Below are 27,348 nucleotides of genomic sequence, written 5' to 3' on the forward strand. Positions count from 1 at the left end.
TCAGTGGCATCGAATTAAAGGTCCTTTAATGGTTAAAATGATAAGTTTAACCTTACATACCCTGAAAAATCTTGGTGACTTGTTTCATATATCCTTGACTTTTTTGTTTGTTTGATATGCAAGAGAACAAACTACAGGAAATTCTTGTTTACCCGCCCCTCTGTTACCCATCAGTATATTAATTCCTTATATAAGCAAACATTAGTTGGCTCTAGCAGTGATTTGACAATGTCCAATGGTGTCACTTGATATTGGGAGTAGAGAGGGCAAGAGGCTAGGGAATTCCCTTCTGGCCAAACCCCAAACGTGGTTTCCTTCAATCTCCTGAGCAACCTACAATTATTCAAAGACTTCCAGGAAACTCGAACAAATTCTAGTGTTCATCTGATTTGACTTCTTTCTGAACTGTTGATAGACATGTATCTGCTTCAAATCCCCACATATTCCATCTTCCTGGTGATAGCTGTGTTTTTCCTGCATGCAAGTAGAATATTTTATTTTGGGTAGGGTCAAGTTTTTATAAAAGGGGGGGAAACTATATGTCTAGAGATACAATATCTCTGGAGCAAAACACTGAGGCCAAGCCTATTTCTCTTCACTTCTGCAGAATTCCATTTCGAGGGACCACACAATACCCTTGGCAATGACCATTTATTCCATTCCAGTGAACGAACTGGTAGCAAGAGAGGAGGAGGGGATATGGTGACAGAGGAAAAAACTGAACCACCAAAACAGTGCTCCTTTTTAAAAGCATTTTCCTGCCAATTTAAAACACAGATGAACAGAAGGAAACTTGACTTTGGGTGGTGAACACAGTACCATATACAAGTGATGTATTATAGACTTGCATACCTGAAACCTATGTAATTTTATTAACCAAGGACACCCCAGTCGATTCAATTAAAAAATAATAAAACACAGAGGAACATAGACAAAGTGTGCCCAGAGGACTTTCTTTGTTTTTACTCAAATCTAGAAGCCCAGCTGTCTCTGTTTGTCACTAGACCTCCCTGTGGAGTTAAACTCAGCGAAGGCCCCATTCCTTATGGAAATATTCTCATCTCCCTCAGTGTTGCTTTGTGAACAATAAATTCCAAGGTGAGCAGCTTTATGTTGTATTTTTGCAGCATGTGCATTTGTTATTGAAACCACAGGTTCACCGCATAGCTAAAACCTAAGTGTCAGAAACTTTACAAAGATGCAAAGTTTCAGAAGCTCCTTACTGTACCATGCCAGGTGCATGGACCTCCACTGACTAGGATAGGGCCTGAGAGACCCTCTGTCCTGTGGGCTAATGCCACCAGCTGGCACGTGGAGTTATAGCATATGTCACAGAGCAGCTCAAAATCACGAGCAAGATGGGGTCTTTGAGTCCTGCGGCCAGGTCCCCCTCATTGTGTAGTTCCCTTCTGCTCTTATCAAGAAAAGCTGCCTGCATTTTCTAGGGAAAAAGAAAAGTCAGTCTTTTCTGAGGGGCACAGTGCAGTTATGTGTCTGTATGTTCATAGCTTCGGCGAACTTCATAATAAAATCCCCAATCTAACAAAAACTAGAATACTTATTATTCGAATGTAGAAAAGGATAGAATAAAAATGATATCCTGAAAGTTTCAAAGGGCAATTTTACCAGGGAACCCTAGACCAGCCTCGCCCCCCACCCTTAACTTTTATATGACTTAAATAGGCCTCCGCTTCCCTCTCCACCCCAGTCTGACATAAGAAGGCCAGAACTGTAGCGCAAAAAAACAAAACCTGCTTTCGATGTGAAAGTAAAACATGACATTTTGGGGGACCGCAGATTTTCTGCATCTAAGATCTGGACAGCCTTAACTTTTGTAAAAAAAAAACCAAAAAACCACAACAACAATTTTTTCAATGCTCTCTTTTACTAAACAGGAAAACGGAATGTTTCCTGAAATTAATGACTTTTTTATATTTTGTGACTATTTTCTAAGTTTCTACAGGTTGAAGTGTGAATGGTCATCTTCTCCCTATACTGCCTCTTGCTAGTCACCTGGGGCTCTTTTTTGCAAGTCACTGCATTCTTAGCAAAAGAAAGGTATATCTCGGGAATCACACAATTCTCCGTAGACTTCAGGCAGTCCTCCTAGAGCGAGAGAACAGAGATACAGAAAGAAAAGAATTACAGGGTGGCTTTCTTTTTTATTTTCCTACGGTTAATGTACTGTACAGTATATATGTTTACAGAATGTATCTGCCTTGTGATGTTAACTAAATGAATGACAACAAAAAAAAAGAGTTCTGATGTGCCATTTGAAAGTTTGCCTTAGCATCGCTGTTTATGTTCTCCTTTTCTGTCCTTTTAAAAAATGCAGGTTGTATTCCAAAGCTGTATTAACACAACATTCTCTTCCCACCCCTGCCCAGCCCTCTTCAGAGCGGTGGATTTTATCACAGGAGCCTGGAGGCAGAGCCTTGCCCCGAGGGAATAAAGTGGGCATAGCTTGGACATTGCCTCGGCCCATCTACCAACCAAACGTTCTGTGTCTTCATCTTGGCCTGCCAAATCACACTCTGACATTCCTGGGGCAGGCCACGTGACCTGCAGTCCTTCCCCCTATGAAGGAGGTGCACCTGTGGCCCCCCTCTCTGGGTCGGGGAGCATACTTTTTAGCATAATTGGCGTAGCTTTGAAAAAGCAGGAGAGATGGAGTCATATGGTGTGACTGGGCCATTACTGACAGGTGTGCCCATTCATTATAGTCTAAGATGAGTCGCATGATATGGGTGGGAGTAAGGAGTGGCTATAGAAATTGGAATATTTTACATTTATGTATTTTTTTAAGGAAAAATATTTTTATAGTGAATTCTATATGCATTCTGAAGCTTGAGTTTGAAAACACCCTTGATTGACTGAGTTATTTCTCCATTCCATTAAAGTAACTTTCCGGTGAACTCCGTAGCACTAGCCCAGGCCTCAGGGGTGTGAACACAGGGCCGTGCCCTGCCCTCACACCACCACTGCACGGAGTCCAGTTTTTCCAAACAGACCTAGGTTGTAAGACCAAACTTTCCATAACTATTGTTAGAGAAACTGTTGAATGGCTTGAGAGCTCTCTGGGCTCCGTCTTTAAATATATTTTTATTGATTTCAGAGATGAAGGGAGAGGGAGAGAGAGATATAGAAACATTAGTGATGAGAAAGAATCATTGATTGGCTGCCTCCTGCACGCCTAACACTGGGGATCGAACCCACAACCCGGGCATGTGCCCTTGACGGGATCGAACTCAGGACTTTCAGTCCACAGGCCAACACTCTATCCACTGAGCCAAACCAGCTAGGGCTGGGCTCCATCTTTAATAATAATATATAATCATTTTTTGGAAGTAGGTAGCTATCCTATATAATAATCCTATATAATAAAAGCCTAATATTCAAATTGTCCCCTCAACCGGAAGTTCCACCGGGAGTTGGACCAGAGGTGGGGCTGGCCAACCACCCATGGCCTCTCCTCCTGGCCGGCCCCACCCTGGCTGGCAGCTGTGGCAAGCAGCTGGGGGAAGGGAGGCCCTGGCCAGCAGCCACTAGGGACCCTACCCAGGCACCAATTTCGTGCACTAGGCCTCTAGCTTTGAATATAAGTCCAACTCTGTCACATATTTAAGGAGCAACTGCTACATTGAGGTTAAGAGACCGCTCACTACAGTGCATTTGAGTCATAGGTGTGAAAAGGTGAGTCAGAAACATCTGGCTCTTCGTCTGTACATAAATGCATCAACCAACAATATAAAGCTTACCAGGTATTACCGGCCTTGTAAATATTAATGGGGCTGCATCATATTTTCAGAGCTAAGTAGAGATGAGAAAGAATTGCCTTTATCCATCCGTAAAGAAGATTCTGAATTTTTAGAGTTCTTGGATCCCCACCCCTACCCCACCTCCAGTTTGCTGCCAAATTCCTGAGTTCTGGTGGCATTCACACTCGGTCTCATGAAGATCTTCACCCACCCCTGCTCCTCTGGCTGACAGGGTGGGACAAGCTTCAGTCTGCTCACCACTCCTGTCAGGCTCTCTTGCCGGGTTGCGTCCTTTTCCGGCATGGGCCCTATTTCTACTACCCTAAAAGACCAAGATCCTTTTCCCAACAAGGCAAGGTCATAAACACGTTCCATTTCAAGAAAAATAACCCCTCCGATTCCCATGCAAATCATTTTAATTCTTTCATCACCAGGATCCCCCCAATGGGCTCAAGTCAAGCCCCGCTGTGAACATTAGTGTCATGGAGACAATTTCCAAAAATGAAAGAACTATGCAACTGCCCGAAGGTGCTATGGGAGAGCCAGTGTATTCTAGTTTCTTATTACCACGGCACCTCTTGGTTTGAGATGAGGTGGGCAGGGCAGGGAGCCATCCAGTCCCTTGGTTTTGCAATGACAAGTCTTGACCTGCCAAGAGACCACTGGGCAATGCCTGACCCCAACTATTCTGTGTGTAGCTCCAACTCCAATTGTTCAATATTCTATTCTGGCAAGTGGAAAGAGTTCTGTTCTTTGTCAGGTTCTGGAACATTCTTTCCTCCTCTCAAGCTCCTGACTTTGTAGAGTTGAAATCATACAGGGGTTCCAGAAAATGTTGTGTCTGATGCAGCTTTCTGGTGAATGTAGGTTGTCGATGGAATTTTCAGCTTTAGCAGCTCACTGGGGTGAGTGGCATCTCTGTACATACATCCATTCTGTGGTTGGTTGGGGGGTGGGGTGGGAGCCTGTCGTGCTTTTCCTGAAGTAGACTTGCTGGGCTAGCTGCTGTACTTTGTAACCTGAAGTGTACTTGGACTGTTCTGTTTCCTTCGGATGAAAAAGCAAAAACTGACGATAGAAATAACACTGCCAGCGACAGCCAACGCTGTACCTGTAGCTTCTCTCTGTTCCTCTGTACAGTGTTAATAGACAATAAACTGCCTTTGTACTGCATCTACCTCTGTGTCTGGGCCCCGATTCTTTTCCTTTTCACCCGCCATGAGTGGATGCCGGGCCAGACTGCGTGGGGATCGCCTTCGACCGCTCACTCAAACTAAACACTAACCGAACTTGAACGTGCTTCAGAATCACCCAGGGATACCTGCTAAGCTCGTGGAAACGCGTTCACATGTCTGGCACTTAAGTTCAGATTCCCAGGTTGGGGCCCCGTAACCTGCGTTTTTAATAATGTCTCCAGGTGATTCTGATCCATGTGGTACCTGGCCCATCAGTAGGTTTGTGTGTCCCCCAGTGGAAATCCCCGTGGCCTGCCTGTTCCAGCTGGTCTCCACACTAACTAATCCCATCTCCCACACTTCCTCTCTCTCACCCGCTCTTGCACGTCTTTCTCCACACCTGTCATCTTTTTTCCTGTTCCTTGCAAGCCCCCAGCAGTGGCATTGACTGTGATCCCTTGGGTGAAACGCAGACTGCCGCTTAGGTTAGGTGGTAAGCACTCATCCAGTGTGGTCTCCTAAGCAGGAGCATCTGAAGACACCCAGGACTTTGATGTTCGTCTTGACTGTTATAGCCTCTTGACCTAGAAGAGGGTCAGCAAACATTTTCTGTAAATGGCCAGATAGTACTTGGGGCTTTGTGGGCCAGATGAATTCTGTCACAACAACTCCGCTCTGCCAGAAAGCCACCACACATTCTACATAAATGAATGACTGTGATTATGTTCCAACAAACTTTATTTACTACAGCAGTCTTTGGGCAGGACTTGCCCTTCAGGCTTGTAGTTTGTTGACCCCTGGCCTTCAGCAAGGCCTGGCACATTGTAGGTATTCAATTAAAAAAGTTTAAAAGCCATCGCATGAAAGAATGAACAAAGGACAGATGTGAAATCACCTATAAAAATGTCACAGAAAGTTGTCTTTGAAGATACGGAGTAAATGAAAGCATTTGGGGCATTCTTATGTGGTTGGGTTCCATGGTGGATTTTCTTGTTATGTTTTTATGCCTAGAAGGAAACTTTAAAGACTGCGACTTGAATGGTGCCTTATAGACTGCTCACACTGCCAAGCTGATATTAGTACGAGTTTCAACCAATAGAAAGTGGAGGAAGTACAAGGTCATCCTGTCCTTGTCAGAGTGCTGAGGGTACCAGAATTGGGTGGTCTCTAGGCTTCTAAGCATCAGTCCAGGTGTTCGTGAAGCTAAGTTTTGTCTGATCCATCCTACACAGTGAGTGGCAGAGCTTTCTTTAATTATACTCTTTGTTCCTGGAAATATTCTTTATTGTGTGGACATGTAGACTGGAACCATGATGGCACATTATGCAACTCACAGCTCTAGGGTGTACCGACAGTGATACATCAAGTAGCCTATAAAAAGCTGTGTGCTCACATCCATTCCCGGTGTTGTGTGGAGTTAAAGGAAATTCTATTTATGCAAAGCACTATGTAAGCTGGAAGTGGGTAGCAGATGTTAGTTTACTCGTGATGAGAAAGTGGTGTATGTCCCAGTACCAAAGGCCTCAACTTTCCCAAATGTAAATATTGTAGGTTATTCAGGTGTGTTTCAGAGCCAGTATAAAAGGGGAAGCTGCTTTTCCCTCCCTTGAGTTGGTGACTGCTTTTGTATTATATTGAACTGTATGAAATTGCCATATTATAGACCGATAATATTGACAATGTCATATAATTCAAACTAATAATTCAATTCCAGGTTTCATTTGCCATGTTGGAGGGCAAAAGCTTACCAGATGAAATCTAACTCTAGCAGGAGGAATTTAGATGAGAAAATAAGAACTTTGGAAGGGCCTATAGTTCAGTACTACTAATGCACAACTGGGCATTTCCCCTGGGTGGGTAGGGTTTCCTTTAATCTGACATCAACCCTATGAGGTAGACATTGCTATTCTTCTTTATACATGAGGAAACTGAGTTACAGAAATAGTCAGTTCTTTGCCTAATGTAGCAAAGCTAAAAATTGGGGAGTAACAGGAACAAATTTTGAGCTCACCTCTCTTTACTTCCTTCCACACAGAAGTCTCTGTGTCATGAAAGTGGTGTGGGAATGCAACTTAGACAGATACAGAAAGAGTTGGGTAACGGAACCATCTGTGCAAAAAAAAAAAAAAAAAAAAAAAAAAAAAAAAAAAAAAAGGCACTGGTTCTTATTTTGCACCTTTACCTGCTCAAGCAAATGCTCTGTAATAACACCGCCCTCTGGAGGATGGGAGGTGTCTCTGCAGTACTTCCTTCCCAGAGGAGAAGCAGAGGGTGAAATCACCCTTTGTTCTCTTATCTGTTAATTAGGAATCCTGTTTTTCTGCTTGATAGTGTTTCCTTCCTCATTCATTAAAAGGATTAACAAAATTGCCCAAACAGCACTGTTAAGTCTAGGAGTGGCATGCCCATATCTGAATGAGCAAAAGTGGTTTTGTTGCTGTTGCTGTTGCTGTTGATAGTATTGCTATTATTTCTCCCGTGTCCTAACAGCTAAGAGTAGCAGTGCCCTATGGCGTTGTGCAAGTGCCTTTAGATCTAGGCTATGTCACCCTCTACAGCCACCAATAGGACACACTGTCTCCCCAACAGCCAGCTCCTCTTCTGCTTTTCCCAAACCGTGTCAAATCCTCCACTTTATGGACAACACACAAAAGCAAAGGTTTGCTATTTAGAAGTTAAGGCTACAAGACTTCAGAGGTCTTTAGTGCAGAAGTCATAAAATGGTTACCTACAGGCTGGGTCCGGCCTCCAGTTATGGTAGTTTTGCCTGCATAGTGTTTTAAAAATCATTTTTAATTCATTGTCAATAGTAATAAATTAAGAGAATTCCCATTCTAAAAGTATGGATTTCTAGCTCCCCTTGACATTTAAGAGGCTCTGTCAACAATGGGCCTGTTTCCTGGCTGACAAGTGCCCGGAGCTGATGGTGGCTGCCCCCTCTAGAGAAGCTGTAGTCTTATTCACCATTCACCATCACCACCACCAGTTCCTATTGCCTTACTCCTGGCCAGCGTCCTTTGTTTATACCACCTGCCTGGCCCCTGTTGGCATTTGAGTGTGTTACCCCTAACCTAGCACAATCCACTCATTTTATGGCTGGTTCAAATGAGTCCGAGGTGAACGTGAGACTTACCCATTACCAGATCATGGTAAAGCCAGAACTAGAGATGACATCTCCTCAACTCCTTTGGAAGAATGAGGGTTGGCACTGGGTTAGGATCTGAAGCTGATAGGAGCATTTTAAATTTTGAACAGGCTATAAGCAGAAAGCCAATATCAGAATCTGGTGCTTTTTAACCCTACCAGACCACTGTACCGATTTTTCGGTAATTTCCACACAAAGGTGGAATATTGGCGCTAGATGAAAGGTAGATGAAAGCTAGACCTATTTTCTACAATGTCTCCAAGTTCCCTCTTATTCTAACCACTTGTTTGCATGTAACTAATATTTTTCTATATCATGTTGATTTTTTCTCTTTAATGCTCAGGAGCCCAGGTATAGGGGACAGTTAGGTTCAGGGCCTCAGGTCTGGTAGGATTAAAAGAAGAGCCCACATGACTTGTGTGGTGATAGATCATCACAGGCTGGTGAGATCACTTAAAATGTAAGAAAAGAAAACCCTTTTTCTGCAAAAATGTATAGTGTATAGATTATTCTCTATGTTGCTTAAGCAAAATGACCAATGTAAATGTTTTTGGAACTGTGTGGTATCCTGTGCTTCATGGTAAAATTTTCATTCCTAGAAAAATAAATGAAAACTTTGTAGTCAACAGTTGGATAGTTCTGGAGGCTTCATATTTCTTCTTAAGAAAAACACAAAAGGCAAATCCCACGTGTGCTTAAACTTCAACGTGATCTCTCCCCTCCGAATCCTGAGTCTTTTAATCGGTCTCCTGAGGCCATGTGGTCGCAGAATAGTAATATCCTCTGATGCTCACTTCCTTATCTTGCTAAGAAGAGTGATCTGCAGGAAGTTGGACAATTCAGAGAATTGACGAAACAGGAATCTTTCTTCCCAAGGCTTGTCATCTGAAACCAATGTGATCTAGTGTTTCTAGTGTTTTCTTTTTTAAAATGTTTAACTAAGCTAATCAAATTTAAGATGATAATTGTATTTCCCTACTTCCGCCTTCCCCACCCCACCCCCCACCCGCCATTTCCAAGTAACTGAGTATTGACAGCAGGAGCAGTGGATCTATATTTTTCAGGCCAAGGGTCCAAGGTCAGTCCAAGGACAATGAGATAAATTCTGCAGTCAGTGTGACCCGTCCATACTATCAGAATATGTCTCAAATTTCCGTTCTTCAAGAGCTTATTTCAAACCAGAGAACACTGACAGTTTGGTAGTTTCTTCTTTCCCTGAAATCTGACCACATCCTAACTATACTCAGAGACTCGAGGTGAGATTCTGTCAAATACCTCCACTCTGTTTTTCCTAAACTTTGACGTTTGGGTATCGCTTTAGTTAGTTTTGTCCTGTGTGTATACCACCTGTGGGCCATTAGTTGATATTTTAACCACTTCTTTGACTTAAGTTTATTTAAAAATAAAGTTGTAGTCCTATCTCAGATAGGCAGCACACACCACAAAAGTAAACTGTCAAAATAAGTATAAATCAACATTATTATTAATTTCCAGCTCTCAGCAGTCACCTAAGAATACATATAATTATCTATCCGCTATTAAAGGAGGGAAGTAGGGGCTGGGAGGAGGGGGGAAAGTGTGTGTTGGGGGGAATGTCGGGGGGGAATGGGAGATAGCTGTAATACTATCAACAATAAAAATACATTTTAAAAAACAAATAAAGGAGGGAAAGCAGGATTAGAGAAATGTCAAAAATACACTTTTTTCTCTTTGATATAATCATATAGTATGAAAGAGCATCAACATGAGAATAGCTTTCTCGCTATGTGATTTGGTATTGTTTAATGCCATACTCATTGACCCCTAAAATTTGGGAAACTCTGCCCTGCCTCATTGTATTTCTTTAAAAACCCCAAGTCTTGCCCTAACCGGTTTGGCTCAGTGGATAGAGCGTCGGCCTGTGGACTCAGGGGTCCCAGGTTCGATTCCGGTTAAGGGCATGTATCTTGGTTTTGGGCACATCCCCAGTGGGGAGTGTGTAGGAGGCAGCTGATCGATGTTTCTCTCCCATTGATGTTTCTCACTATCCCTCTCCCTTCCTCTCTGTAAAAAATCAGTAAAATATATTTATAAAATAAAAACCCCAAGTCTTCATTTTGAAGATTGGGGTGAGATATACAAAGTGACTTGCTCAAAGCGACAGGAAGCAAGAGCAGAAACACCAAGCTGGGATCCAACCCCGGACGGGGTGACTTCAGGTTGTTTCTGTTACTCCAGGTGCCTGTCCCTCTGTTTCTCTTATGAGGAATGCATTGAGTATGTCAGCAGCAAACTTAAACTCTCCAGTAAAGATCTCCATTGTTTAAACAAACAGAAGTAACATCTGTGCCGGCTACAACTGCCTCTGGCATAAGCAGTTTTTTGCTGAGGGAGGCCAGGCCTAATGGGCTCCTGCCTTACTTGAGTGAAGTAACTTAGGTGATCAGATGTGAGTTTCCAGATAGAAGGGGAAAGTGATGTAAGATGCAGGTACCTGATGGGCTGGAGGGCTGGTCCACTGAAAGGCACTCCTGCCTCCAGCTTCAGTACGTCTTCTGAGCTCCAGCAAGTGGACTCCTGCTCAGAAGACAAGGTTAACACTTGAAGAGTCGGGATGTAGCCAGTGCAAGCTGTAAAACTGGCTCAGCCCTAAAGAATAAACAGAGCTTAAAGGGAAAAGAACCACTCGGGGACATCTCAACTTCTCTTCTCTGTTCTATCCTATGGAATGCGCCTATTTTTCACATGAGGTATACTCACACCGATAGAAGGAGTTGAACTTCCCCAAAGCCCATGAGTTCTCCGAGGAAGCACCATGCTATAGCTCTCTGGTTCTCATTTCTTCCTTCTGCACATTAAATCTGGGACGTTTCCTTCAAAATATAATTATACTAGGGCCCCACCCCAGAGATTCTGATTTAATTGGTGTGGGTGAGGCCTGGGGCGCTTATTAAATGGCTCCAAGTGATTCTGATGGGCAGCCAGGGTTAGAAACAACAGCAGGGAAGGGCCTAGAATAGGCAGGCACGGTCCTAGGGGAGAAGTCCAGCTGGAATCCTTGTCTCAACTCTGCAAACAACAATAACAAAGTAGGCTTTGGAGTCAGAACGGAAATCAAATTCCATGTCCGTCATTGGCCAGCTGGTCAGTATCGGACAACTGGTTTCAATTCACCAAACCTGTTTCCTCTTCTGTAAAATGAGACTAATACTTAGCGTGCATGATTTCTATTAGGAATGTTTTAAAGACTGTCCTCTCTGCTTTTCCTTTCTCTTTACAAAAGAAAAGTGTTTGAGGCATTTTATGGGGTGTGTGTGCGCGGGGGGGGGGGGGGGGGGGGGGGATGCAGCAGAAAAGAAAATAAAGAGAGAAATCAGGTCAAGAGAAAGATGGCATGAAACCAGAGGACTCAGTATAGCATACATTTCTGATTGTTTATTTCTCTCTTTCCTTTGTTTGGGCAATTCGGTTTGTGAAATGTAGAACATAATACTACTTTATCAACCAAACCACCGAACTCTTAAGTTCTTGGATGTGTATTGAAAACAACAAAACATGAGGTTGCAGAAACAGCATGTTAGGAGTAGGGTTTTTACATTATTATTTTTTTAATCCTCTCTGACTCTTGGTATGGTCAGACTCATATTTTTATTTTTTATCTTCTTTTCTTTTGTTGCGGTATAATTGACAAAACAACATTGCATTAGTTTATTCTATAACTGGAAGTTTATGCCTTTACATTATTTTTATTTGAATTTTGTAAGTATTGCATTCAAATAATGTACTTTTAAAAATATATTGCAGAGCAGTGCTTCTGGAACTTGAACATGTGTGTGAAACGTTTGCCGCTCTTGTTAAAATGCAGGTTTGGGTTCAGTAGGTCTGGGGTGGGGCTCAAGGTTCTGCCTGTCTAACAGGCCCCCAGGTCATCTGGTGCTGCAGGTAGGCTGGCCACTCCGTGAGTAGCAAGCTTGTGGAGGCGTGGAGGCCCACCAGCGTTTCCAGGGCAGCGTCCTGTTCTGGTTATCCACTTGGGCAATCCGTCTCCCAAACCACGTAGCTTAAAGCAAAATAATGATCTGCTGTTGTTACTACTCTCTCTCCCAGTTCAGATAGGCAGTTCTTGCTCCGGGTCGCCCATGGATTGGTCATCAGAGAGCAGCCGGGGTGGAGTCATCTGGTGTCTGGTATTTGATGCTGCTGTCCACTGCGACCTCACCTGGGGCTGTCAGTCAGAACCTCGCCCTGCCCTCTCCGTGTGGCAAGGGGGTCTTCACAGCCCAGCAGCTGGGTCCCAAGAGCAGGTGTCCCAAGAGAGAGCCAGGTAGAAGTGCCACCTTTGCTAGCCTCACCTCCTAAGTCACACAGGGCCACTTCTGCACATCCTATTTGGTAGACGTGACTTGTGACTATAGTTCACCAGCGATAATGCAAACTTGAAAGTTGCTGAGGGTCTGGATTTCAATAGTCTCACCACACTCACAAATACATATCACTATGTTCAATAAGTACTTTTGGATGAAAAAAAAAAATTCTGTCACTGAGGGCTGCACTGGTCTAGTCATTCCCACGGCCATCATTATACTTTGGGCCTCAGTTTCCACATCTTGTAAAACAATTTTCTTCTTTGAGATCTGAAAGCGAAATGAGGGCACCTACGTAAATGAGCCCAGCAAAGTGTCTGTGGCTCAGTAACTGTCGTGTGTTGTTGAGTACGGACTATGGGGAAGGAGTTGGCACATTTCACATCACAGAGGAGCATGTCATCACTGACATAGGGCAGTGACTGTTTTGAGCCAAATGACTGCATGTCTACGCATCATAATACGACATGTGCAAGTATCCAAGTTAAAAAAAGAAGCATTTCATTAAGGCCCGCCCAGATACAAGGGCAGGGCAGTGACTCTGTGCCTTGAAGAGCGAAGTGTCAGAGAATGTGCAGACCTGTCTAACCCCCTGCAGGGTCTTCTTTAGGAAGCTCTGACGGGCAGGCGGCGGAGGCCGGTGGCCCAGGAAAAGCTGACAGGCTGTGTTGCCAAGCGTGGTTCCGAGGTGCGGTGGCAGGCTCCATGGCATTTTTCTCCAGCAGGTGGGAGGGTGTGTGAGTATCCGCCTGGGTATCCACCACCAGACAATAAGCATCATAAAGCAGGGACGTGCCTTTGTCTCTACAGTAGTCCCAGTGCAATAGGCCAGCACAGTGCTTGGCACACAAAAGGGGCCTAGTGCATATTCATAGGGTGGGTGGATAATGGCTGGCTGAATGAATGAATGAATGAATGAATGAATTGGAAAGAGGTGGACCCTGGGGTCTGTTGTTCTGGATACCTCCCTCAGGATGACCCTCTTTGGCACTGTTCCCAAAGGGAGGGACCCCTGTGTTTGCTCACAGACCACTGTGGCTCCAGGGGTCTGGTCTGCGTGGCACCCTGGTCCCAGAAAGATCCCAGGAGGTGGGAAGCCCAGATCTACTGGGAAACCTCCCTCTTGACTTCCATTAAGTGGAAACTGAAACTGGAATTTCAGGGGGAAATGAAAGGCAAGGGTGGCTATTTTGATTATAATGCTCTCTCATTTCTAAGCAGCTCTCTCCGCTTCCTGTTTATACCCTAAACAGAGCAAAAGTGACCAGATCACTAAGGAGAAGGGTTTCTCTGGGGATTTCTAGCCAGATCGGCAACAGGAAGTAGGACTCTGCCAAGACAGAAGACATTCAGGCAAGCTGGCAGGTTTGGCCACGCCCCTGTGGGCTGGGCACCATGGGTTTCCGAAGGAGCTTCCAGGTCCATCCTGCCTTCGGGTACGACTGCTTATATCCAGCTCCCAGTCCTGATCCTGATGGGATTGTCAGGGCCCCCTAGGCAGCTGTGTTTCCCTTCCAGACACCCAGCCGGAAGGCTGGCTGGGGCAGACTCCGTCTTCCCAGGAAGAGTCAGCATGTCCTCTGGGCACAGAATAGCATCCCCAGATTTCAGGGAGGGACCCTAGACCCAGTTCCTGTCCTGGCTGCAGACCTGTGGAGCTTGACGCAGACAGAGGGACACTTGAGGAATTAGGGGCGGAGAGGAAACAGTGACAGGAAAGCCACTGAGCAGCGGCAGGCTACAAGACCTCTCTGAGATCTGAAAGTGCAAGGCCGTCTGATCTTACAGTTTTTCCCTGCGCCCCCCATACACACCATATACACGTGCACACCTATGCATATACCACACACATGAACACCCATGTGTGCATGTACACAGATGTGCGCATCACACATGTACACACACATGCACACACCTCCCAGATGGGCTCTGTGAAGCTGACTCCTGAAGAATGAAAAAAGTGTCCTTGCTGAGATTATTTTAGGCAGAAGGGAGAGTAATGGCAAAGGCTTGTGCAAGGGTCGTGCGGTCACCTGGGGGAGGCCCACCATCACTGGTCCTCACTGGTCTGTCCAGACATGTCTTCAAGGCTGCGTGGCTTCCAAGCCAAGCGTGGGGACAAGAACCGTGGCAGAAGCTGGGAGCCCTTGGACTCAGATCCGCTTCCCTACATACACCACACATCGACCTGCGCTCCCCTGCTCCCCCGCCCTCCCCTCTCCTCGCTGTCCCTGCCCTTCCCTCTCCTCCCACCGAGGAGCAGCCTCCCTGACCTCCCCTGACTGGGGCTCCTGGAGGAACGTGTAACCCAGCCCAGGAGGCCTGGCTTAAGTTCTTTCATGAATTTTGGCTTTTTTTGCAAAAAACCTGAAGGCCCACAACCAAAGGCAGCTTCTGTCACAATCCCTCTTCTCCCCAAGCAAGAGCGCACGCAACCCAGCCACCCGCTAGAAATGGAAAGGAGGGGGACATGTAGGAAGCGCCCACACAGGTGTTTCCTGGCCCTCGCCATTGGGGTCTCTCTGTTCTCAGGGATACAACCCGCCCAGGCCGGGAGCTTGGACTCCCCAAGAACAATACTGTGGTGAAGGGAGGATCAGGTGTTATCTTCTTTTCACATTCCCGATTCATTCCAGAACAATACTTTTGTCAAGGATGATGTAAGTGAATGATTACAAAAGTGAAATTAAAAAAAAGAGAGAATACAGATACCAATTTTTTTTTTTAGATTCAACAAATTGCTGTAAACGTTTCTAAACATCATTTCTCCATTTGTAGATACCTCATCACCCACAGGTTACCTATTGCATGTGTGTGTGGGGGGGGGGCGGTCACAGGTTGGTGGGACACCCAACTTGAGGAGCACTGCCTTAGAGCACTCAGGAGGAAGGACAGCGTCTCCTTACCCCAGACATGTGGAACTTTGTGGAGTGTGGAAGGTTCAGGACATTAAAGAAGAAGCTGGAAGTAGGGATAACCTTTCCCCAGTGCCTTGTGAGACTAAAACTCAGCCTCCTTTACAACTGCTCATATGCAGAGAGACAATAGTGCGGGGGTAATCACCAGTACAGGCCATTACCTGGCGGCGCACCCCAGCCCTGCCACTCACTGCCTTGTCTGAGAAGGAGAGCACAGGCCCTGAGCCTCTGTCTACCCATCTGTACAATTCAGATAATGGTGCTATCTCACAGGCTTGTTTGAAACACTGGATGAATTCATAGGTGGATATTCACATAGAGTCACGCCTGGCAAACTGAAGTTTCTTTAAAATGAAGCTTGAGGAGGACAGGGATTTTTATTCTTTGATGTTTCCCAAATGCCTAGAACCGTGGCAGGCACATAGTAGGTGCTCAACAAATACCTGTCCAGGAAATAAATCCATCTTCTAACGCATGCTGAGCTTCAGACAGTCATGTGTATCCCATTCTTCACTCTTAGTCCTCTGTGCTGATACCCCATTTGGTGTCTATAACATGCTTTCCAAGCCCCACACTTGAATTGCCCCTCAAGTGTGAACCCTTCCTGGGAAGGGTATTTAAGATTGGAATCAAGATATATATATATTGAGGACCCTTTCCACCTCCCGACATGGGAGTCCATTCTGTGGGACTCTTTCCCTCTCCCCATGTGGGAGTCTGTACTTGTTCTTCAATAAATCTCCACCTTTGTATACCCCCCAAAAAGATATATCTACATATATATGTATCTATCTATATCTATATCTATCATCTATATGTGTGTGTGTGTGTGTGTGTGTGTATTTAAATTGTAAACAAGATCTTGGAATGGGATCTAGACCCCAAATCTGGTTCCAACCTGTGTTTCCAGGCATATGAAGACTCATTTTCATTAAGATGCTGTCATTCAATAGACATTTATTAAGCACCTACTATGTGCCTGGCACTGTGCTAGCCCTGGAAGCATGGTGATGTGCAAGACACTGTTCCTACCTCATGGCGTCCAGATCCAGTAGCGGAGAGGGGCAGACAGGAGGCATGTGAGGGTGAGCGGGGTGCTTCCAGGAGGACAGTCGGGGCACAGTCAGAGAGAGCCCATGGCAGGGGCACACCTCTGGTGACGGCCAGAAGCTGAGAGCTGAAGGACTGTGGCACGCGGCTCTTGTCAGGGCTCTGCCTGCAGGGTGAGTGCTAAGGACAGGCCCCTGTTCACAGCTTGAAAAGGACGCACAGGAGCTCAGTGTGGATGGGCAGGTGCCCAGCCTGCTGCTAGCAGCCTTGCTGGGGCTGGGGCTGTGCAGCAGGATCCTGAGATCATGTCAGATCCCAGACCCTTATTGGGCCTCTCCTGGGACTCTGTCCCACCTTGTACACACTCAGAGCCATGCAAGCAACAAAGAGCTGGAGACTCCATCAGCCTGAGCGCGAGGGAACCAAGACTTGACTGATTTTTGAATCAGTGCAGTGGCGCGCGTTGCTAACAAAGACACCATTCTCGCTTCCCCAATCGGTTTCCGTTTTAAAGGAGGAGAGAAACCCCCAGCCGTGGTTGGCTGGACGGACTAAAATAGTAAGAACCGGCCTTTCTCATCACAGCTGCGTCTGTACCACAGCCTGGGCCCGGCGTTACGCCGTCTCCGCAACTTCAGCCAATCACACAGGAAGCAGTTGCCAGGCAGGCAGCTTAATGAGGCAAAACCCCAGCCAGAAGCCAGCACAGCCGCAGACTGTCCCTCTTGGGAAGAGGAAGGCATCGGAAATGTGAGCCCACATGTCCCGTGGCAGAACCTTCTGGCCACACATCACATCTCCAAGGAAGTGTTTTTGAAAGAGGGGGCTCTATTTTCAGCTTGGTTACGGACACAGGCTTCCCTGAACATTTCAGAAACCATCACAAAGTCAAATGTCTATGGACATATGTCTGTACAGGTATATACTAGTATATGAATATATAAAAAATACTCTTCTCACTTTGGGTTTTTATTTGAAAACAGCAAGTGGACACCCTGTGCTTTGGGTTTATTCATACTCCCTTTAAAAATTCTCCCCTGGCGTTTAGAAGGGAGCCCCTTCTGAGCGGTCCCAGGCCAGGGCAGGGAGCCTGCAGAAAGTGCTCCCTGCGCCGGAGTCTCCTTGTGGACTCTGAGACACATGGGGAAGCAAGGAAGAGATGCGTGTTGCTGGGGGGCCTGCAGGGACTGGTTCAGGCAGGACCAGGGGAGGCGAGAGAGATAAAGCCATCATGTCCCATACCGATGGCTCAGTAATCAAGACAAATAATATTTCAATGCAGGATTTTTAAAACCTGCAAACTCTGGCCATGCAGTTATTGCTCCCATTTTACAGATGAGGACACTGAGGCATAGCAAGGTGAAGATGCTTTCCTAAGATCAAACAGCTAGGAAGGGGGAGGTAACCAGGTAGTCTTTGGGCTTTGATGGAAGATGCCCAGCAGAAGGAAAGCCATCACAGAGGAGGTGACCTTGAGTAGGGTGTTGAAGGATAAGTAGAAGTTTGAAAGGCAGAAAAAATATATATACAGCCTGGGTAGCGAGTGTTTTAGAAGAGCAGGTCCCGCAGGAGAGGTCCTGTCTGGCTTCCCTGGGCCCAGGTGCTGCCCTGGAATTCAGAGCAGCAGCAAATAATACGAATAACCAACATTTATTGCGTGCTAACCCTGTGTGCTGGGTACTGAACGGAATAGTTTATGTGTATTATCTCATTAAATCCTCAAATCAACTATGAATGGCTGCAATCCTTATTCCCATTTAGCAGATGAGGAGTCCGAGGCTCCAGGAGGTTAAGGAACTTGCTCAAGGCTACACAGTAGTGAGTGGCTAAGCCAGAGTGCAGACCCAGGGCACGCCACAGGGCACAGCTCCACTGGGGAAGTCATTAGAGTCCACATGCGCAGTTCATATTGTGGTCCATGCAAAACCCAAGAACCTGGTGCCAGAGCCACACATGTAACCAAAACACAGTGCCAAGTGGTTCTCAAACTTGGTCATCTACCGGCACCTTCTGGAGGGCTTGTTCAAACAGATTTCTGGGCCCCACCCCCAGGGATTCTGGTCCCAGAGATCTGGGGCAGAGCCGAAAATTTGCATTTCTAACAAGTTCTCAAGGGATGCCCGCTGCTGCCGGTCCAGGAGCGGGACATTGAGAAGCGCCGCACTATATTGACGCTTGGCAACAATAGTCAGCACTGCTCTCCGAAGCTGGATGGGAGACACAGTGCAGGAGGTAATGGAAAGAAAATGCTACTTTCTTCCTAATACATAGGTCAGAATCAACCCACTGCTGAGCCCTCAACCTTTTTTTTTTTTTTTTAAATTCCAGTTGCCTTTCTCTGATACTGGCGTAGAATTTGATTGTCCAGGCCCTCATTGCTTTCTGTGCATGGGGGCTCTGATGGTTTACCTCCCCACGTGCTGGTGCTTCTGCAAAATCAGGCGGCCCCCCGTCCCAGCACCTCTGCTCTAAGCCTGAGGTGCTTCCTGGGTTGACACAGATTGCAACTGTCCAAGTGAGGAAGGAGGAGCATGGTGATCACGTGTTTTCTGGGAGCTCTCTGGGCTCCCCAGGGGTCTAATTCGAGCAAATAGTAACTCAGTCCAGGTATTAGTCAGGAGTGTTGGGGTGGCAAGTGGCAAAACCCAACTGGAAGTGGACTGAGAAAATTGGGCGCTTACTCACAGAGCCTGGTCACAGGAAGGGTGGGGGTGCAGCAGGCCGCAGGCATGACTCACCCAGGCGCCCAAAGCCACTGGCCTCTGCTCTCCTTCCCCTGCCTCTGCCTCTTTCTAGTGTCAGCACCGTCCTTTCAGGCAGGTTCTCTCCACTTGCTGGAGACATGGCTGCCGTGGACTCTCAACTCTCCATCCAGCACGTCTGCACGCAATGATTTCAGCGAAGTGGAATGCCTTAAGGTGCCATCCAACCTTGTGCCCCATCAGCCAGTCACTCTCAGAGCTGTGTGTAGCCCTTGCTGGTGTGCCTCTGTGGTTGGGCAGCATCCCGTGCACCGAGAGGTTGCTGGTTCGATTCCTGGTCAGGGTGCATGCCCTGGTTGCTGGCTTGGTCCCTGGTAGGAACTGTGCGGGAGGCAGCCAATGGATGTTTCACTCTCACATCGATGTTTCTCTCTCTCTCCCTTTCTCTCTAAAAATCAATTTTAAAATCTTTAAGGAAAAAAAAGTTGTTTGTAAAGCTCTCAGAGAAGGAGCATTTACGTCTTAGCTGGCGACTGTCTCCCCTCCTTACATGGCCACTTAAGGACTTGCTTCCTGTACCAGCTCGTTATCAATCTTGTCAGCCCTTGGCATAAGAGGACCTCAGATACTGACTAGACAGCTCAAATTCTTTTGTGAGGAGGGCTCTTCTTTCTCAAGGCAATTTGGAGGATCAGGTGAGCACCGAGCAGCTCACCTAAGGCCCTGCCCCTGGTCCACCACCCGGACTGGCTCCTGCTGTCCAAAGCCACCTTCCTTCCTCCATTCCTCTGCTCTTTTGACCCTGCAAGTTCATCCCAGCAGCTTAGCACAGGTTCAGTTGTGACTAATAACATCATTTGCATCCTCCCACTGCGTCCTGCACACAGCAGTAAACATTCCGCAAGGACTTGTTGGTTGACTGGGCTCCAGGCATTTTTACTGCTTTAAATTCTAAGTGACTTTGAAAGACAAGCAAAGATTGCATCTGTGAACATGGGGAAGTGGAGCCAGAAAACCCAAGTTTGGGTTGTGGTCTGGCCATTTACTGGGAGATCCTGCATAGGTATGAGATGACGATGGGCGGGGAGGGAGGGGGGGGGGGGGAGCACCGGCCACAAAGCTTCCTTAGAGAGGTTCTGCTCAGAGCAATGCCTCTAAATCATTAACACATAAATATATCTTAGTGGATTCCTCCCTGACTTCTGGCTGAGGCAAAGAAGGAGATCAGAGAGGAAGTGTTTTGGGTTTGATTTTTTAGCAAGAAAGAGTCAGACGGCTGTGGACCCGCCTAGAATCCTCAAGCTCCATGAAAAGCAGACCCCCCCCCCCCAAGTCCTAGGAGGGGGAATGATGGGAGATATGGAAGATGGGCACTGCAAGTGCCTCATCCACTTAAAAAATGTCCCTTAATCCCTTTAAGCAAACAGGAATGGGGGAGAAAGAGTTCTTTTTCCGTTTTATTGAGAAATAATTGACATACACCAATTTTAAGTGTCAGGTATATAGCACAATTGTTTGATTTACATCTATTATAAAATGTTTTCCTTAACCATAGGTTTAGTTAACCTCTGTCATTTCATGCAGATATAATAGAAAGAAAAGAAAAATGACTTTCTCCTTGTGATGAGAACTCTTGGGATCTGTTCTCTTCATTGCTTTCCTATATGCCATGCAGCACTATTGACTATAGTCATCATGCTGCCCATTACGTCCCTAGTACTTTTTTTAACCTATTTTATTTATTTTATAACTGGAAGTTAGTACCTCTTGACCCTCTTCACCCATTTCACCCCCATCCCCACCCAGCTTCCCTCTGGCAGCGGCCTATCTTTTCTCTGTATTTATGAGTTTTATATTTTTTTGCTGTGTTTGTTTGTTTTTTAGATTTCACATATAAGTGAAATCATATGGTATTTGTCTTTTTCTGTCTGACTTATTTCACTTAACATAATGCCCTCAAGGTCCATCTAAGTTGTCACAAAGGGCAACATTTCATGCTTTTTTATGGCTGATTAGTATTCCATTGTGTATCTGTACCACAGCTTTTTTATTCATTCATCCGTTAATGGACATTTAGGTTCTTACATGTCTTGGCTGTTGTAAATAATGCTGCAGTGAACAGAGGGGTGCATATACCTTCTTGAATTAGTGTTTTGATCAGTACCCTGAGGTGGAATTGCTGAATTGTATGGTACTTCTACTTTTTAACTTCTTGAGGAACCTCCATGCTGTCTTCCATAATGCCTGTACCAGTACAGTCCCACCAACAGTGCATGAGGGTACCCTTTCCTCCACATCCTGCCAGAACCTGTTATTTCCTGTCTTTTTTCTAATAGCCATTCTAATAGTTAATATCTCATTGTGGTTTTGTTTGCATTTCCTTAATGATGAGTAATGTTGAGGCAAAAGGTCCTTTTGACAAGGGTGCTGTCCAGCTAGCTGCATTAAAAAGCTCAACCGGCTTTTGTAGGCTAGCCTGAAAACCTAAATTAATTTTTTGGACAAAATATGTTCATGGTTCTGAACACCTGGTCAGTGCGTTGGTTTTTGTTAACATGATACAGGATAGAAGCTGTTTCCCTCTGTCCTTCTCTCCCACCCTCCATCCGCTTTTCTTTTTTTCTGTGCCATCTCTCTCCTCTCACCATTCTCTCCATCCTGTCCATTCATGTTTTCCCCCCTTCCTCCCTCCCTCCTTCTCTCCCCTCCTCTCTGCTCCATCTAGCTAGTCTTATTTTCTTGCCCCGATAGTCCACAGATTAATTAGGGTGACTTGTAGTAAAGAAACTAACATAGTAAAATATAAATAAAACATAAAAGATCCAAATGGTTAGAATCTAACAGAGTGCTTCTGGGGCATGAGGCTGGTTCTTTAAGCCCAGTGGCAGATGTTCACAGCTGTGCATCAGTGACTTTGGCTTATTGGATTGACTGTTAAGAGTCAATTCATCCTAAGAGCACCTTAGAATCAACATGCGAATGAGTGGCTGCTGAAATGGCTGAGGCCAGTGAGTGGGGAATGGCTGTTCTGATTCTGGGAACAGATTCCTGAGCCTAAATTCAGTGGCCCTCAATGTGTGACCTGTGTATACAACAACATTTAAAATAGTTGACTAACTAGGAAAATCAGGCTTAGTATATTTTAATGATTTACCATCACAGACCGCAATAAGGGAAGAACATTGCTGAGTTCATTTCTTATTTAATGAATCATTTTTCACTATGAGGTATGTTCACATGATTCAAAATGAAAATGTTATTTAAAAGGAACACAGTGAGACATCTTTTTGTGTGTGTTTAAAAAATAACATTTAGCTTTGCGCAGTGGCAGTATCGTAGCCAATGAGGTTTATCCGAGGCGTGATTATTGCTAATTGAAAAAATAACATTCAATTACTGTTGACATATAATAGTATGTTAATTTCAGGTGTACAGCATAGTGATTAGACATTTATATGGCTTACAAAGTGATCACCCCAAAAAGTCTAGTGTCCATCTGACACCATATATAATTATTATAAAATTATTGACTCTGCTCCCTATGCTGTACTTCCTATCCCCATGACTGTTTTTATAACTGGCAATTTGTGCTTCTTAACCCGTTCCCCCTTTTTACCCTTTCCCCCAACCCCCTTTCCATCTGGCAACCATCAAAATGTTCTCCATATCTATGAGTTTGTTTCTGTGTAATTTCTTAGTTTATTTTGCTTTTTTAGATCCAATATGAGATATTTTCTTTTGAATGCATGTTCCCTATTCCTCCCTCTGTTACCCCTCAAAAGATAACTGCTTTTAGTTGATTTTTTAATCAATGTGTAGGAGCACATTGATTATGTAAATATCATCAAATTCAAAAATATATTCTTATTCCCCACCCTTTTTACACAGAAGGTATGGTGCTACATACAGTATTTTGCCCCTTCTTTATTGTTTTTTGGTTTTACTTTTACTGATGACATATTCTGGAGAGCTTTCCATGTCAGTACCTATGAACTTATTTACACACACAGCTGCACAGTGCTCCGTTGGGTAGATGTACTTTATTCCAACTTCCAACTCTGCTCCTTTTACCGGCAGCATGTTGTGGGCTCTGAGCTTCCTGTGGGCTCAGCTGTGCACGACAATGCATTTAGAGAGCAGGCAGAACCCTGTGTTGCTATAATCAGAGCCTGTGACTGGGAGACACCCCTTGTTGCCTGGAGACTCAAAGTCTGCTCTGAGGCCAGGCTCTCTGGATCTGAGTGTTATCCACAAAATATTTTAGTTTAAAACTCTGTGAGTCAGGATGACTGGTGGTATTAAATAAATCATTTACACAGAAAACAAGCATTGAGGTATGAATTTATTATGTAAGTCACCATAATTAATGTCTTTTTCAATATCAAGAGGTGAACCATATAATTCTGATGGGATACTAAAAATTCACCTAATGTGCACATGTTCAGCCTTCTTTTCTGAAAATCTCCTTCGATGTATAATTATTGCAAATCATATGTCTATTTCCATAGGAAGCTGAATTTTTAAAGACAATACAAGGTAGCTCATTTTAGAATTAAAGAATGGATGCTTTACAACTTTAAATATTTAGTACATTAACTTTTTAGAAAGCAGGGCACATCTGTGGAATATTCCTGCACTACCCATTTACTAACCATAACAAGGTAAAATATATTTAGGCTCTTTACCCCTCCATATAGAATATGCCAAATTGTCTTTTACAACTCTCTGAGTTTTCTTTTATTCCACTGCACACCTTTCTGTTAACCTGACATCTCTCACCTCACTGAACTGGCGAAGAGGGCATTTAACGAAAGGTAATTAAATGTGTCTTTTAAATCATTTTGCTGCAATTCACAGCAAACTTTCCAATATTGCAGTAATTCTCTTGGCCTTGATTTTCTGCTCTGTCTGAGTTTAGCTGTCAATACCCTGAATAACAGAATTCACCTTCATTGGTGACTTGAAAAGGGAATTCCAAAAATAAAGGGCTGTCATCGTCTACTACGAAAATATTCCGATAGCCTTCCGTCAGATGTAAATATGATCGGTTTCCTTTATGTCCGGGTTTTCCCTGCTCAACCTTTGCTCTGATGTTCAGGCAGATGCCACAGCCTCTCTGACTTAGATTTTCTATTTCCCTTGTGTGTGTGCCAATTAAAGCAAGCCCCAGGATGCGCTTATGAGTTATTTTCAGAAATTCATTGTGTAAGAGATGTTGATGGTCTCCTGCAATATTTTCCCTTAGTCCTCTTTTCTCACTTCTTTCCACGCCTGTCCTTTTTCTCCTTTGAAGTCTGTGTGTTTGACATTTTTTTGAAAAGACCTTTCATATGTTTGGGTTATTGTAACGGGTAATTACATCAAGGGAGAAAGTTCCAATTCCCTGACTCGTTCTAGAAGTATTTCCTAAAGCACACGTCACACATCCTCCATAGTCATTTCTCTGCCACTTGTTTTGTGCAAAACCTTATATTTGGGGTCTGATGGTATTTCCTTTCTCATACATTTTAAAGTGACTATTTCAACTTGAGTGATAATTTATAGGACCAATCTAATGAACATCTAACAAGCTATCACCATGAAGTTGAATTTTCATAGAATCTTTCGGAGAAGCGGTATGAATGTTTACAAGGTCAGGATGATGGGGTGACCTTTTCTTCTTTTATATTCTGCTTTTCTTCTTCACAATGTGATTCCATGTACACTGGTCTGCATTTTTCAGCTCAGGATAAAACTTTTTCATCTCTTGGTCACCATGTTGATAGCTCTTCTTCAAAGCAAATTATGTCAAAGAATACAAAAATCGTATAGTTTCCTGGAGTTCTTTTGCTACAAGTAACAGAAAATTATACCTCAGATGGCTTAAATAATAAGGATGCAATCTAATCACCCATAATAAGAACCCCCACGGTGGGGCTGCCCTGGAGCTATTTAATTTCACAACACGGGGACATCCTCAGGGCCCACCTTGCTCCCTCTCTCTGTTCTGCCATCGGAGGGACCCATCCGGGTCATCAACCAGCTGTCCTCATGCTCACAAAGTGGCTGCCACAGTCTAAGCCTCACCAATCCTCATAGATATGGCAATGTTCAGTAGAAGGAGAGAGGGAAATTTCTTCATCATTTTAAAGAACAAGAAAAGATTTCCCAGAGGTCCCAGTCAGGTTTAATTGTTCCTTCAGTGTTTCATTGGCCGGTGCCTTCCCTACACGAGTTACCTGCAAGGGCATAGGATTCCCATGATTGGTTTAGTGAAGCGCAGGGCCATGTGGAGGAGAGCAGCTTACCTGGACCGAGAGGTTCTATTTTACCGAAGGGTGGTTTCTGCTACACTTCTCTATATGCAGTCTAGACTACCCTTTCTTGTCCTCTCTAAGTTGTAAGTTGGCCACGTGGGAACATAGATCAGACCTCACTCTGTCTCCAAAGATCCCCATCCTGATCTAAATGCAGGACCGACACTTTAGTTAAGAATTGTTTCTCTAAACAGCCTAAATGCCCATCAGTAGATGATTGGATTAGAAAACTGTGGTACATCTACACGATGGAATACTATGCTGCTGTAAAAAGGAAGGAACTCTTACCATTTGCAACGACATGGATGGGACTGGAGAGCATTATGCTAAGTGAAATAAGCCAGTCAATGAAGGAAAAATACCACATGATCTCACTTATTCATGGGTAATAGAGACCATTATAAAACTTTTGAACAATAATAGATACAGAGGCAGAGCTGCCTCAAACAGATTGTCAAACTGCAGCGGGAAGGCCGGGGAGGGTTGGGGGACAGGAGGTAGGGGGGTAAGAGATCAACCAAAGGACATGTATGCATGCATATAAGCATAACCAATGGACATAAGACACTGGGGGATAGGGGAGGCTAGGGGACTGTCAAGGGCAGGGGGGGGGAAATGGACACATATGTAATACCCTTTGTAATACTTTAAGCAATAAAAAAAAAAAAAGAATTGTTTCTCTAAACAGATTCATTGACACAGAGAGCGGACTGGTGGTTGCCAGAGGGGAGAGGGGTCAGGGGACTGGGTGAAAAAGGTGACGGGATTAAGAATTCCAAATGGGCAGTTACAAAATAGTCACAGAGATGTAAAGTACAGAATAGGAAATACAGTTAATAAGTCAATAATATTGCGATAACTCTGTGCGGCGCCACGTGGGTTCTAGAACCACGAGAGGGACACTTTGTAAAGTATATGATTATCTAACCACAATGCAGTACACCTGAGACCAATACAAAATAATATTGAAAGTAAACTGTAATTGAAAAAAATTTTTTAATTTAAATAAAAATTAACAAAATAATAATTGTTTCTATAAGCAACCATTGCAGGGGACAATATGGGTGTTTTTTAAAATTATTCTTACTCTAGGAAGGAAAGACCTTGGGGGAAAAACAAACTCCTTATGTTCACCACTACTTACCTGATTATTTCCTTTGGTTTGGCTCAAAGGAGTCCTGAGGAAGCGGTGGGCTGCCCGCCCGGGTGTTGACGAGTGTGGGTGGCACAGTGTGCGCACACATTCCCATGTGGTGCTGTCACAGCCCTTTCTATAAGTGACCCCCGTGTAAAGAATAACCCTGGGGAGAGTCCAGAACCTGCTCTTCAGAGTCTTAGTCCAAGCTGCAAGAGCCGCCTTCTAAATGGCTCAAACATGTACCAAAGCTTCCATCAAAGCAAAAGTGAAGACCGCTGGCTAAACAAGACAAAGGCTTCTTTCCTTCACCCAAGGAGGCATCAGACCAACGCTCCAGTCCTGTGGGCGTGGGAGTGGGCGCGGAGTCAATGCCATTGCTAGAAACTGGCACATTGCTCAGAACACCTTGCCTTTTTGTTCATCATGAGATCAGCGTGTGCCCAGCATCCTGTAATTCTGGGGTAATATTTTTACTCTTGGAGAGAAAAATAAGAGGGCAATGTTGACAGGCTTTCTTTCCCTTTTCCAAAGGTTCCCCCAGTGCTGAGTAATTTGTTTTCAACTAATGGAGGGCTTTACCTTTGGCTAGTGGGGACTTCCTCTAAGTTAGGGATATGGGCTCACCTAGGGCAATTCCGCCTTCCCTCTGATCTGTCTGTGGGGTGAGGAGAGGGGCCTGGAAGCAGTGAGCAAGGGGTGGGACTGGCTCCCAGAGAAACGTCCCTACATCCCTGGTTGGGAAAGGAGCCAGGCTATTTTGTAAATGCTGCCTCAGGCAACATTCTCTGTGTCTAACAGTTTTGCTTCTTCCTCTAATAGTTTT

The 27,348-nt window shown here is 44.8% G+C and overlaps 1 protein-coding gene and 1 pseudogene across 8 annotated transcripts in view; both read left to right on the plus strand.

Moving 5' to 3' along the window:
• The window catches only part of PALM2AKAP2 (PALM2 and AKAP2 fusion), a 282,463-nt gene that overhangs the window by 123,703 nt on the left and 131,412 nt on the right, over nucleotides 1–27,348 (plus strand). The window lies entirely within an intron of this gene.
• Nucleotides 22,405–22,534, plus strand: LOC132212953 (U4 spliceosomal RNA; annotated as a pseudogene).

Source organism: Myotis daubentonii, chromosome 11 (genome assembly GCF_963259705.1).
Source record: "Myotis daubentonii chromosome 11, mMyoDau2.1, whole genome shotgun sequence".
In the NCBI taxonomy this organism is placed as follows: domain Eukaryota; kingdom Metazoa; phylum Chordata; class Mammalia; order Chiroptera; family Vespertilionidae; genus Myotis; species Myotis daubentonii.